The sequence below is a fragment of the Eptatretus burgeri genome, chromosome 12 (assembly GCF_056783735.1).
Source record: "Eptatretus burgeri isolate ZD-2024b chromosome 12, Ebu_testis_v1, whole genome shotgun sequence".
Lineage (NCBI taxonomy): Eukaryota > Metazoa > Chordata > Myxini > Myxiniformes > Myxinidae > Eptatretus > Eptatretus burgeri.
The window spans coordinates 69,533,523-69,547,562 of NC_140972.1; the positions used below are offsets into that span (position 1 = coordinate 69,533,523).

At 43.9% G+C, this 14,040-nt stretch overlaps 1 long non-coding RNA gene across 1 annotated transcript in view; it reads left to right on the plus strand.

The window, feature by feature from the left end:
• The first annotated feature begins 352 nt into the window (after window positions 1-352).
• Window positions 353-14,040, plus strand: part of LOC147015872 (uncharacterized) — a 54,110-nt gene continuing 40,422 nt past the window's right edge. The window contains exons 1-3 of the long non-coding RNA XR_015049893.1: window positions 353-636; window positions 6,572-7,566; window positions 9,080-9,143. This is a non-coding gene — a long non-coding RNA (uncharacterized LOC147015872). The remainder of the gene's footprint in view (window positions 637-6,571; window positions 7,567-9,079; window positions 9,144-14,040) is intronic.

Here is a 14,040-nt window from a genome sequence, read left to right on the forward strand (position 1 = left end):
AAAGATTGTTGGTGGATGGCCGAATATTACGGTTTTGTGACTTTGATAAAATAATATTGAATAATTGCGTGGAGAAATGGAGATTTTTGCTTCGCTCGACGTTACGAGTTCGTTTTAACTTCGATTTTAATGTTGTCTTTGGTTTTGCGATCGCTTAGGACGCTTAAAACTCGGTTGTCGAAATTCTGGTAAAAATCGGATGTTTTGGAGACGTTTTAAGATTGTATAAAAAATATTTTACTCGCGCATCACGGGTCGTCACGTGATGCAGTGCATTTGAGCAGAGGCGGCGTTGATCACGTGAAGGTTTTGCGTGTGCGCGCTGACGGTGTTTTCGATAAAGATGGTTTTTAAAAGTCATTTTTTATCCCAATAAAGGTTATCGTCGCATGCCTGACTCGCTACCCCATCGGATTATGTAAAGATTGTTGGTGAATGGCCGAATATTACGGTTTTGTGACTTTGATAAAATAATATAAAATAATTGCGTGGAGAAATGGAGATTTTTGCTTCGGTTGACGTTACGATTTTTGATGGTTTGGTACAGAATCATCGTAGAAACTTCTGGTTTGCGTCGCGACCTTCTCTAGAGACAGCTTCTCTAGAGACAAGGTCAGAGGTGAAGTTGACGATTTCGTAAGTACCAGTCTATGACTGCTTGTTTGTTTGTTGTTTTGCATATTTTGTTATCGTAATTTGTCAGGGACTGTGGGACTGTATTTATAAAGCTGTAATTGTGATCATAACAGTTTTAGTGGGTATTTGTGTTCGTTTATTGAAAGAAGCAGGGCGGGGGAGGCCTCATGTTAAGTTTAGTGTTTCGTTCAGTTGGGACCTTGGGAGTATGGGGATAAAAATAGGGAATAACTCGAGACTGAAGGAGAAAGGAAGAGGAGTTCATAAAATGGGATAGATGTAAAATGTGGGCCATAGCAACAATAGGGGAAGCAGAGGGTCCTTACTGTTGAAGGAAGTGTGAGGAAATAGCCCATTTGAGTATAGTTATACTAGGTTGAAGGAATAGATAGATAATTTGCAGCAAGTAGCAGAATGTGAGAAATTTGTCGATAATAGTTGGTTACAGTTGTGGAGTGAGGTTGCTGAGGATATTGGAAGTGGTGATGGTGCAGCGGGAGCAGGTGTGGATGACGGTGCAGCGGGAGCAGGTGCGGATGACGGTGCAGCGGGAGTAGGCGGTAGTGATGGTGTAGCAGGAGCAGGCGGTGGTGACAGTGCAGCAGGAGCAGGTGGTGGTGACGTGCTGCAGATGCAAGCGGAGGTGACGGTGCAGCATGAGCAGGCGGTGGTGACAGTGCAGCAGGTGCAAGCGGTGGTCATGGTGCAGCAGGACCAGGTAGTGGTGACGGTGCAGCAGGAGCAGGCAGTGGTGACTGTATTACCATAGGAAAAAAAACAGGTGAGGGGTGGACGTGGGGTTAGCAAAGAGAAAGATATTTGAAGCTTAATGACCGAACATGGAAAAAAAAATGAAATAATAATAATAATAATAACATGTCAGAACAGCTGTACACACGACACAGAGTTTGTGAAGTAATCCACTGGCACATATGCAAAAACCTTGATATTCCAGTTCCAGAAAATTTGTGGGGAAATGACCCAAAAGCAATCACTGAAAACATTGAAGTACCGCACACATACGATCTATTGATCCCATCGGGCATGAACATCGAAAACAAAGCATTGCAACCAGATGTCATACTTCGGTACAAATTTTTTTTTAAAAAAGAGAGAAAGGCATTGCTTATTGATGTGCTAATACCAGTGATTTTGGACTAACGATGCAGAAATCAAGAAAATGACCAAATACCAAGACCTCAAGCATGAAGTGAAAAAAATCCTGGAAGCTGAAGAATGCCAAAGTTGTACCAGTGATGACAAAGATCCTCATGGGAATGATGATGAAGAACCTCACAGAAATATTAGAAACCATCCCTGGGAATATCACTACAAACGAACTACAGTTGGAAGCTGTCCTCGGCTCACTAACGATCCTAAAGAGAACCCTTGGCACAAAACTTTGAAAGCAGAAAACTTCACAGCTTGGTCCATGAATCGTGACCTCTCACAGAAATGAAGGTGGATACTTTGAGCCCACCCTGGGAGGACTCAATTCCACATTCTGAAACCCGCATATGGAGATAATAACCAACAACCAACACATTTAAATATATCAGGGGAAAAGAACAGGTTAGGACCAGTGTGGGCCCATTGAGGAAGAGCACCAGGAGAGTGGCTAGTGATGAAGGTGAGATGGCAGGCTTATTAAACAGGTATTTTGCTTCACCTTTTACACAAGAACAGTCAGAATAATTGCCAACAGATGAAGTAAGTTCAATGATACGAGAAAGCCTGGTGTTGGCTCAGTGGTTAGGGTGGCTGGCTTGGGATCTTAGGGTCCTGAGTTTGAGCCCCTGTCGGCCATTGAATTAACACCAAGTGGGGTTGATGCAGCCTGCCATCCTTCTGAGGTCAGCAAAATGAGTTCCAGTGTATTGGTAATAGGGGCATTGCAACAGCGGCACAGCCACACCCTCAGCCAATGATGCTACCTGCAGCCTTGTGTTGTTTACGAAGGAAGAGGAATGATATGAGGTACTACCAGAGATGCCATAATGTACCACCTCATTGTTTGTACAATTCTTTTCCTCATTGGTTGCATTTTCTGCGTGACCCAATTTCACCATGCACTGCAGCTTTAAATCATCACCAAAGCAGACACCTGTTAAAGCGGGAGGAAATTGAGACAACTGTCGCCATCTAAATGCATACCATGTAAATGAACTGATTGTGCAAACCACCACAGTCTTGTATAATATAAGACATTTTCCAGTCAGCATGCAAGTGGTGGCCTAGCTGGTCAGGATGTGTATTATTACCCAGTACACATGAAACGAAAAGCGAGGTTAAGCAATTGGTTCACGTCCGTCCGTCCCTCTGTTTGTCTGTCCACAAACGTCAGTTTATGATCGAGGAACAACTTATTTAAATTGAATGTTATATTTTGAACACTAATCAGAACATGATTCAGAAGACAAACCTGCGGTTTAGCAGTACTTTGTCTCTGATTATGACGTGATCGCACGTGCGCAAAGAGAAGTGACGTGATTTTGTTTTTTTTTACTCTGTCTGCCTGTCTGGCAGTAAAATAAAATTGAAAATCATTCCAAACAGGAAACTGACTGTTTTTTTTTTTAATGAAGTCATAAAGGACACATACAACAAGCATGAAAAACTACTGTAACATATTAGATAGGGTGGTGTAATCGACACTGGATAAAACAGTGTTTGTTGTTCGGTTTTCGGCTGCTCCCATTAGGGGTCGCCACAGCGGATCATCCGTTATGATCCGCATACTGATTTGGCACAGGTTTTACGCCGGATGCCCTTCCTGATGCAACCCTGGTCGCCTCTTACGACACACGGATAAGGATTGGGTTTCGCTATGATTACGGGCTGCCCTACACCCTCTCATAGCGCGGCCCAGCGCAGAGTGCCCATCCTCAAGCGATCCTCCAACCCAAGCCTCCGAGTAGCCGGATTACAGGCACACGCCACTATGCCCAGTTATAAAACAGTGGTAAAACCTGGAATTAATTTATTAAAACAACTTTTACAATCTTTATTTTATTTAAACTTAATTATATAGTTGGACACTGCATAACACAAATTGCCGACTTGTCACTTCAAATAGCCTCCAGTTTAGCAGTACTTGGACATGCTAAATAAGGTGGTGTATAAGGGTGGTGTGTAATGGTGGTGTATAAGGGTGGTGTGTAAGGGTGGTGTATAAGGGTGGTGTGTAAGGGTGGTGTATAAGGGTGGTGTGTAAGACTGCTGCAATCATGCTAAACTTCAAGATTTTTTTTAACGATCTTTAAAATCATTATTTGATTTATATTGAAGTATGTACCTGAACACTGTGAGGGGTATCGTGGTCTATGAACACTCTAGTTACCTCTGCCACCGAAGGTGGAGGGGCTTATATTTTCACCCCTTTCTGTCTTTGTTTGTGTGGAGGATATCTCAAAAAGTTGTGGACAGATTCGGATGAAACTTGGTGGACAGGTTGGGTGTGTGACAACGACGAATTGATTCGATTTTTGGTGAAGATCTGGAGACGAGAATTATTTGTTTTTTTAAAGTGATTCTTAACATTGAGAGATTGGGCCAAAATGATATTGTACAGTATAGCATGATATTTCAAAAATGTATTGGGCCCGATATATTCTCGTGGATCAGGCATTATGGGGTGGAGGTATGCACTCGACTGAGTGCCCTTTAAGTTTGATATGTTCTGGGTTCAAATCTGGCTGAGTGCAGCAGCAATAAGTGTTAAGAATACAGTGTAAGGAATCAGGTTGGTCTTTTTGGTGTTTCCATATTGAGTATAACGATCATGATGTTTGAATCCCAGATTAAAATATCATACTGTATGCAGTTTTGATTTGTTTGTTGTTACATATCCTTTCAATTAATGTAAGGTACATTGATGTCTCATAATGTCCTTGTCCTGTGTGTGCTATATGTGCAAGCTCCCTTTATTAGCCCTCCAGGACTGTCAAAAGGATTTTGGGATTCTTAACTGGAAAAAGGTTTTGTCAGTTAACACCCAGGTGATTGTTGACCTTCAGGTAGTTGGTAAAATGCCTGCCCCTATTCGTCTGATCTGCATTGGTGCAAGTTCCCTTTTTTTTTTTTTGATTGACTGAGATGCCTGTGAGCTGGAACTATGAGGGAAGACGGTGATTGGACAGACAAGGGGAGTTGATTCCATGGAGAGAGCGAGAAAGCGAGAGCGACACACAGAGACACACAGAGACACACAGAGAGACAGAGACCAAAGGATTCTGACCAGTGGAAAGCCCGGACCTGCCGAGGATGACAAGCAAGGGGGGGGGGTGCTTCTCAATCGTGTTTATCCTCATAGAGCAGCAGTAGACCCTGTGCCTCAGCCTCTTGATGGCTGTTTCCAGTGATTTCCAGATAATTTAACTGCACAGCATACAGAACGGAAAGTTGGAAGGTAGGTGCATTGGCTCCAAAGGAGAAAGGAGAGTACAACACTCTATTGGGCTACAAATGGATGGTGTGTAGACTGAAAGAAATCCAAAGATGCCAAGAATGGACTTTGTGTTAGTGCCTGGCCTTACAACAATAAATAAATACATTTTGAAAAGGACATTACAAAGGTCGGTGTGTGTGAAAAGCCAAGACATAACACCAAGTCTGACCTATTCAAATCCAAAGTGCCCAGTTCCAACTGAGCTTGTGATGGCAAAATCTTTTGGTTTAGAGAAAGACTTGAAAAGCTTTTTTTTAGTGTGAAAATGACCCAAGATGGAACAAATGCACCTTACTTTACATTGAGCTGTCTATAATCTTGGTTTGATTCCCGACCTGACTATAAAATGTTACACTGGTGCTTTTCTTGCAAGTTTATGCATCAAAAAAAAGTGCCATCTGTCAGAGGGGTGATGTGAGATGTCAGATGGGTTAGCTGGGGTTCCATCTGCAAGCATCGATTTATGGCTTGCATTAAATGCGCTACCATTTACACGTAAAGTAGTCAATTCTCACTGGCATGCCATAAAAATTCAAAAATTCTGGCCAAATGTTCAGGAACATTGCATCGGTTACACAGCTGTACCCCAGTGATGTAAACTGGAGGAGATTCACAAATTATCAATCTTGCTCCAATAATAATTCACAAGGAAACGATGTGAAAATGGTCGAGCCAAGTGTGTGTGTGTGTGTGTGTGTGTGTGTGTGTGTGTGTGTGTGTGTGTGTGTGTGTGTGTGTGTGTGTGTGTGTGTGTGTGTGTGTGTGTGTGTGTGTGTGTGTGTGTGTGTGTGTGTGTGTGTGTGTGTATTTGTGGATATAATATTATAATATATCACAAATAATGTGTGTATATAACAAGTGCATCATGTCACGTACAACGTGTGTTTATAATTTTGTCACCTATAACATTTGTGTATATATCCATATGAATAATATGTGTGTATATAACGTGCAATATGTTACGTATAACATGTATATAACCATGTTATAACATGTGTGTATATTACCATATGTATAATACGTGTGTATATAACATCTGCAATATGTCACGTATAACAGTGTATATATAATATGTCATACATAACACATGTGTATGTAACATGTGCAATGTCTTGTATAACATATGTGTATATAACCATATGTATAACGTGTGTATATAACCATATGTATAACATGTGGGTATATTACCATATGTATAATATGTGTGTAGAAAACGTGCAATATGTCACGCATAATGTGTGTATATAATAAGTGCAATATGTTATGTATAACGTGTGTATATAACAATATGTATAACATTTGTGTATATAATGCAACCTGTCACATATAACATGCGCATGTAACAATATGTATAATATGTGTATGAACACATCAATATGTATGTGTATTATATGTATATTATATGTAAAATCACAATCGTGCACGTGTAAATGTAAATCACGATTCATGTATGTGTGTGTGTGCATGTGTACGTGCCACTTTCACCAGTCTTTATCTCCACTCACGAGACTCTAAGACTGAACGGAGCCTTCACTGGTCCTGAAACATCCATCTTCACTGCAGCAAGGAACCATGACTCATGGACAAAGCCATCTCCTTATTCATGAGTTTCTGCTCTGACTTGCACTGTAAACTGTAGGACCTTATATAGAAAGGTATTGTTATGGCTGTGGAAATTCGCATTACACCATAAAGGACCCTCAGGTGAGATAGCTTCATAGGTACATGTGTAGTTAGCCCAAACCCGTTGTATAGAGGGAATTTATGTGATCCATCCGGGCTGCGATCCTCCAGTTAGCCATTTTTCTGTTCTATCTTTTATTTCAAACAAACAGCATCACTACAACCACGCCACCGCCACCATCTATGCTACCACATCTTCGCCACTACGTCTGCTTCCGAACGGCAAACAAGGGCGCCAAGGAAGGAGCTGCGAGGACGCGCGGGTTTTTTCCCGCCTGTTTTTCCCCGCGCTTGGTGTGAAGGAAGGGGAGAGGGCAGCTCGCCGCCGATTGGTGGATGACCAGCGTGAGGCGGTTGGGGAGAGGGAACGCCCCTCTTCGGGAACCCTCTCGAAGGAGGGTGGAGCCGAAAACGGGGGCAGGGTGAAGGGCGGAGCCCCGGGCTACAAAAGTCGGACACGAGCGGAGCGCTTTTGGTGCTCTTGCTGACTTCGTCTTCTTCTCTCTCTTCCGGCTCGCTCTTCCTCTTCGTCTCCTCTTCGTGGTGCGGTCCCGAGACCCCGCGGGCGGGACAGAGCGTCTGCCATTCCCCACACCATGACCTCGAGCAACCACGTTTCCCCCCCCCCCCTTTCTATCCACGTTGAGATAGCGCCGGAAACCCCGTCTGTGACGTCGAGCAGCCAACACGTGCCGGCGCGAGGCACTCTGGAGAGGACTCGCCTACCACGCCAGGGATCGGAGTCGCGGCCAGGCGCGACCACGCCGACGGACGTGGGAGAGGGACTCGACGGCCCAAAGGTAAGTCACCATTTTCTTTTCGGGGTTTTTGTATGGATCTTGTGGCGCCGTGTCTCGTGAAGTAGAACTGTTTAAGTGTTGCCGTGTGTATGTGTATTCGGTTGTAGCTCTGCATTGTTACTTTTGTTTTGGCTGTTATATGTGCATTTTGATTATTGTATGGCTGTATATACGTGCTTTGTGTCTGTGGTTATGAATAAAATGCTTGCTTGTTGAACTGTGCCCGTTTCGCTTCGTCTTTTCTTTATTGACCCTCCATCTTGCATCACGTAAGGGGTTCGTAGTGGGTGCAACATCCCGGTAATTAATCTGAACCGTCCAGGTCGACGATAACACTGCTCGGTTATCCCAATAGTACAGAACGGGCCGCCCAAGCGGCTCGTGTCCGGAGTCGACCTGCGGCGAGGTACGATCGCCCGGTTTACCATCCGCGTGGGTACTTAGGTAGGTCGAGTTTGGCGAACAACCCTATCCTACGCGGGTGGCCGATTGGCTCGATTGTGGTGAGGTCGAAAGGCCCACCCGTGACGAGCTCCCGGCGTTGGTCCGAGAGGGTCACGACAGAATTGTCCGTCCGGTGGGCGACGTGCCACGATTCGAGTTACGTGGCCGCTCGCACGCCGGCGGGCGCGAATTCGCAACAGTATGTTTCTTTCTAAATCGTGTTCAATCAATTTAAATGGCCAAAGGGGAACTCCAATAAAGTTGTGGAGACATCTCAAGGATGATCAAAGGAAATTGGGTGCCCCTGAGCTCAAAGGGGTTGAATACTTATCGATGCAAGACCTTTTAGCTTTTCATTTTTGATTAATTTGTAAAAATTTCTAAAAAAATGTTTTCACTTTGTCATTATTGGGTATTTTGTGTAGATTGGTGATAATTTTTTTTTACATTTAACCTATTTTAAATTCAGGCTGTAACATAACAAAATGTGACAAAAGTCAATGGGTATGAATACTTTCTGAAGGCACTATAACTATCGATTACATGTATAATATTTGTTTGAATTGTGTTTTAATTTAGCTTTGATCTTGGTGCTTTTATATTTGTTTTAACGTGATTTTTATGCTATTCCGATGTCAACCTTGTATCTATCGGTTTTTGGACTGTCTTTACCAAAACTTGGTGGACAGGCTAGGCATGTGACAAGGCCAAATTCATTAGATTTTGGTGAATGCAGATCCAGATTTTTTTTTTAATTTTGAAAGTGATTCTTCACCATTGAGAGATGGGAACAAAAATTATATATGAAAGCATGATATCTCAACAATTTATTGGGCCCAACATGCTCTACTGGATCAGACATTGCATGGTAGATGTACCTATGTGCTCTACCGAGTGCCCTTACAGTTTTATTAGTGTCCTTAACCTACTTTTTCCAGATTGTGACCGAATTAACAAAAGACACCTTTTTGATCGAACTTGAATAATTTTCCTCTGATTTTCATGATGTGAGTTTTATGGGTACACTGAACATGGGGACACATTTTATTAATTTACACTCTATTGCTAGATGTTGAAGATCAAGTTCATATGATGGTGCAAAAAAATGGACATCATTGACTCGTGGACAAAGGGTAAGTCAAAGGTGATTGCCAAGGGGAAGCTTCCCGGTTGGGAGGCTTACCCTCGGCGGTTATTTTGTAATTGCAGATATCTCGTTACAATTGCACTGACCCACAGGGTGACAACAGAGGCGTGATGCCTACATGTACTATTGCCTTCACAAGGCCCATGACACCCATCAGCTCCAACCATTCGCTATTTGATGATCCTTTTAACAGTCGCTTCGGTTGTTTTACACTGAACGGAAAACTTACTGGGAGGGTATGGTGATTGTGAATATGACACTTCTGATGTGGCTTGCCATAGCACCAAAATGGCAGATGTATGATTTTTTTTTCCAGGTTACAATAGTGTGTGGCGTCGAGACAGCTGTCCAATCAATGGATGCATATTGAATGGACATACATACATACAAACACTTGCTCCATTATATGTGGATGCACCCTATGCATGTGTTTATACTCCCATAGTTTGATCTTGCCTTTGAGATAACTGAGAGAGAATGTTGATATAATGTTAATTGTTTTGTTCTGAAAATGATATCAGAGTCAAAATGAATACTTATTTCTCAAGGAAGGTCCAAGTGAGATTACCGAGTTGTATCTCACGCCGAGTTGAATCATGTTTACTTCGTCCTTGACCATAGGCTATGCTTTGCTAGTTGTGTCTTCAACACATTTATTCGTTTCTACAGGTTGGCTGGATGGCCTAGGGATCGTCGCCTTAGAATCAAAAGGTTCTATCTGACAATTAAACCTTTGTTCCTGAGAACCTTTTTATTCTAAGTTGCCAAGGTATGCACACTCGTACTAAGCTGTCTAGGTTTGAATCTCGACCAAGCTCTAAACTATCATCCTGGTGTTTCACAGGCAGTGTGATTCATCTGTATGTGTGTGCCGTCCCTCAGTTGGACGTTAAACTGGGAGTCCCATCTGCCAGCTTGAGTTGGTGGACGTTAAAATCCCATTGTGTCCTTCGCGACGTTTGGGTGAGCTATTGCCGCACCTTGAAAATTACAAATTTCTGCCCTAACTACTGCTGGGAAGGCAATGTCAAACCATCTAGTGTATGGTACATCAGAATAAGAATTTGATTTCACACGTTTTGAATTTTACCATCCTTGACGTAAAAAATTTTTCTCAAACACAAAATATTGCAATGACGTTTTAGTATTATCAGGGTGCAGCACACACCTTTCTGCAGTGCTTGCCAAAACTAATAAAGAGAGAGGTGACAAAAATAATAAAATAAACATACTCATCATTCTGCATCTCACTTGCCATTTACTGAACTGGTCAGGTCAGGTCAGGTATGGGAGCATGTGCCAGAACAGCACGTCGCTGCATCCACTTTCCACGGGTACTCCAGTGGCCTCCGTCTGGCCTTCCCCCAGGCAGATGCCAGGCCCATCCCCATGTCCTTGAGATGCTGGTCAACCTGCTGCAACCACTAGGCACGTGGTCAGCCTATTGGCCTCCTCCACTCACGAGACTCCCTCACTGAGAGAATTTGGTGAGCAGGATCAGCGTCAGGAAAATGAGCCAGATGTCCATACTGCCGCAACTGACGCTCATGGGCCATGCAGGAAACAAATCTCATCCGAGTCTCTCTCAGCAACCACTCGTTGGACACAAAATCCAACCAGAGATAGCCAAGGATTCAACGAAGAGACCTGGTACCAAAGGAATTAAGTCTACATCTCAGATCCTTGGTCAGAGTTCAAGTCTCGCATCCATAGAGCAAGACTGGAAGCACCAAGGACCTGAAGACTCGGACTTTTGTCCTCTCGCACAGATACCGGCAGCGCCACACCACATGATCCAGTGAATCCTTGACTCCAAGGCCCGACCCAGACGTCTATTGACCTCTGACTTACAGCCAGCAGAGATATGAATATCACTGCCAAGGTAAGTGAATCTCTCCACGACCTCAACATCCTCACCACAAACAGGCACAGACAGGAGAGCAGCATCCAAGATGTCATTGAAAGCCTGGATCTTAGTTTTGACCCAAGAAACCCATAATCCCAGCGGCTCCGACTCCTCATTCAGCACCTTGAGGGCACCCAAAAGGATATCTAAAGTCTTCGCAAAGATGACTGCATCATCTGCGAAATTAAGGTCCGAGATCTTGACATTCCCAAACAATACACTGCAGCTTGATCTCTCCAACATCCTCCCTAAAATCCAGTCCATACAAGTGCTGAGAAGTGTGGGGGCCAGTACACACCCCAGACGAACTCCAGTAACAACTGGAAATAAGTCAGAGATGGTACCACCACACTTCACAGCACTCTCAGTACCAGAGTAGAGTTCAGACATCTGTTCGATCAATTGTGGTGGCACCCCACGAAGACCAATAATCCTTCAGAGGGCATCCCGATTCACTGAATCAAACACTTTACAGAGATCAACATAGGCTGCAAGCAGCCCCTGCCAAAACCTTTGTCTGTGTTCGGTAAGGACACGAAGAGCAAGGATACGGTCAATCATTGAACTCTTTGGTGTAAAGCCTGACTGCTCTGCACGCTGGTGCTCAAGCAGATGGTGGCGAACCCTATCAAGAATTATCCGAGCAAAGACCTTGCCCGGCACTGAGAGCAGCGTCACCCCTCGGTAGTTGTTGCACTCTTGGCTATCACCGTTCCCTTTCCAGAGAGGGACAACAATGCCCCTCTTCCAATCAGTTTGGATGATGCCTGTGTTCCAGGCAGAGCACAAAACTGCATGCAACGACACGAGTGCAGCATTTCCACCAGCCTTGAGAAGTTCGGCATGGATGCCACACATCCCTGGAGCTTTACCCCATTTCAACCGGTTCACCGCAGCCCGTGTTTCCACAAGCGAAGGTGGACCACAGTTGATTGGAGGGTCAGCAACAGGGATTGTAACACCCGTGACGTCCAACTCGACAGCTGGTGGATCAGCCTGGTACAACCGGTCAAAGTAACCGGCCCAGCGGGACTTCACTTCAGACTCCTCTGTCAAGAGCCTACCACTCTCTGCTATAACTACAGTCCTCCAAGGGATGTTCTTGGATGAACGCAATGCGCGAATCACCTGTCCGCAGGTGATGCTCTACCCCCTCACAGATTCCTCACACATTGGCCTCCTTGTCCACCCTCAGTGCACGTACAGTTTTATGCCTCAGCTCCCTGAATAGCTCAGCTCTGCCATTCAGCCTCACCCTGCGCCTCTGGTCAATGGTATCCAGTGTCCCTTGAGAGACAAAATTCTTCTTTGCCCTGCGGTGAGATCGAAGACATCCACCGGCAACATCAAAGATGGTGGTCTTGAAGGCACTCCACAACTCTTCAGGACCCCCCAAAGCACCTCGACACCCCAAATGTGCACTCAGCCTGTTCGCAAACTCCTCAGCTACCCTCTCTTCCTTGAGCTTGCCAACATCCAGCCGAGGCTGGGATGCTACCATTCTCCAGGATTTAAGGTGCAGCTTTGGAGTTGCTACAACAAGCCGGTGGTCAGTATTGAGGAACTGAGCACTCAAGTAGACCATGCAGTTCTGGATCATCCTCCAGCGACCGTCAATGAGGACATGGTCAATCTCCTTCGCCACACCACCAGCGTTGGGATACCAAGTCCAGCGATGAGTTTGTGGGCGCTGAAACCATGAACCAGCCACCCGAAGTCCATGACTTCTTGCAAAGTCAAGGAACTTAGTGCTATTCTGGTTCATAGTTCCTGACCCATGGGGACTAACACATGTCTAACTGGAAAAAGTCCGAAACAAACCTATTTTATGTTAGGATCAAATTGTCGTGTGGTTTTTTTTCCTCAGGAGTGGTTGTATTTTGAGCAATATTTTATATGTGTTCATCTTATATAAACCACTTTATCCATCTCACCACACTTTACTTCTTTTGCACTGCACGTTATCTCTCTTCTGAAATTAATTACATCCTAGGAAGGAGGCTCCCTGTTATATAAACCTGAACTTTCCCCTCAAGCATCCACTGTGATGTGTGAGAATAATGCATGAAGGTGAAGTACCACCCTATTGCCTTCATGGTTGCCTGTCCGCATAATTCTGTTTGTGTTTTTGTCCATTTTTTTCTGCCTCCACAGCAGAAGGTGCCGGAGGCATTATGTTTTCGGGTTGTCTGTCCGGTTGTGTGTGCGTCCGTGCGTGCATGCAAAACAGAATTTCGTTACAGTGATAACTTATGAACTGCTAAAGGGATTCCAACCAATCTTTACAAAAATATGAACTGTCGTAGAGATATTAACTGATTAGATTTTGGGGGCAAAAGGTTAAAGGTCTATGGCTATGTGATATTTAATTGAAAATCATTGTTGCCGCTATAACTTGTGAACCACAGAATGGATTTCAAACAAACATGGCAAAAGTATGGGCTGCAAAACAAAAATGAACTGATTCAATTTTGGGTTCAACAGGACAAAATTTATGTGTCCTTTAAAAATCATTTTGCAGAACATAGCTCGAGTTGGAAGCATCTGATGTTTTCTTCCTTCTACTTATCTCCGTTCTCTCTCTCTCTCTTTCTCTTTCTCTTTCTCTTTCTCTTTCTCTTTCTCTTTCTCTCTTTCTCTCTTTCTCTCTTTCTCTCTTTCTCTCTCTCTCTTTCTCTCTTTCTCTCTTTCTCTCTTTCTCTCTTTCTCTCTTTCTCTCTTTCTCTCTTTCTCTCTTTCTCTCTTTCTCTCTTTCTCTCTTTCTCTCTTTCTCTCTTTCTCTCTTTCTCTCTTTCTCTCTTTCTCTCTTTCTCTCTTTCTCTCTCTCTCTCTCTCTCTCTTTCTTTCTTTCTTTCTTTCTTTCTCTTTCTCTTTCTCTCTCTCTCTCTCTCTCTCTCTCTTTCTCTCTCTTTCTCTCTCTTTCTCTCTCTTTCTCTTTCTCTTTCTCTTTCTCTTTCTCTTTCTCTTTCTCTTTCTC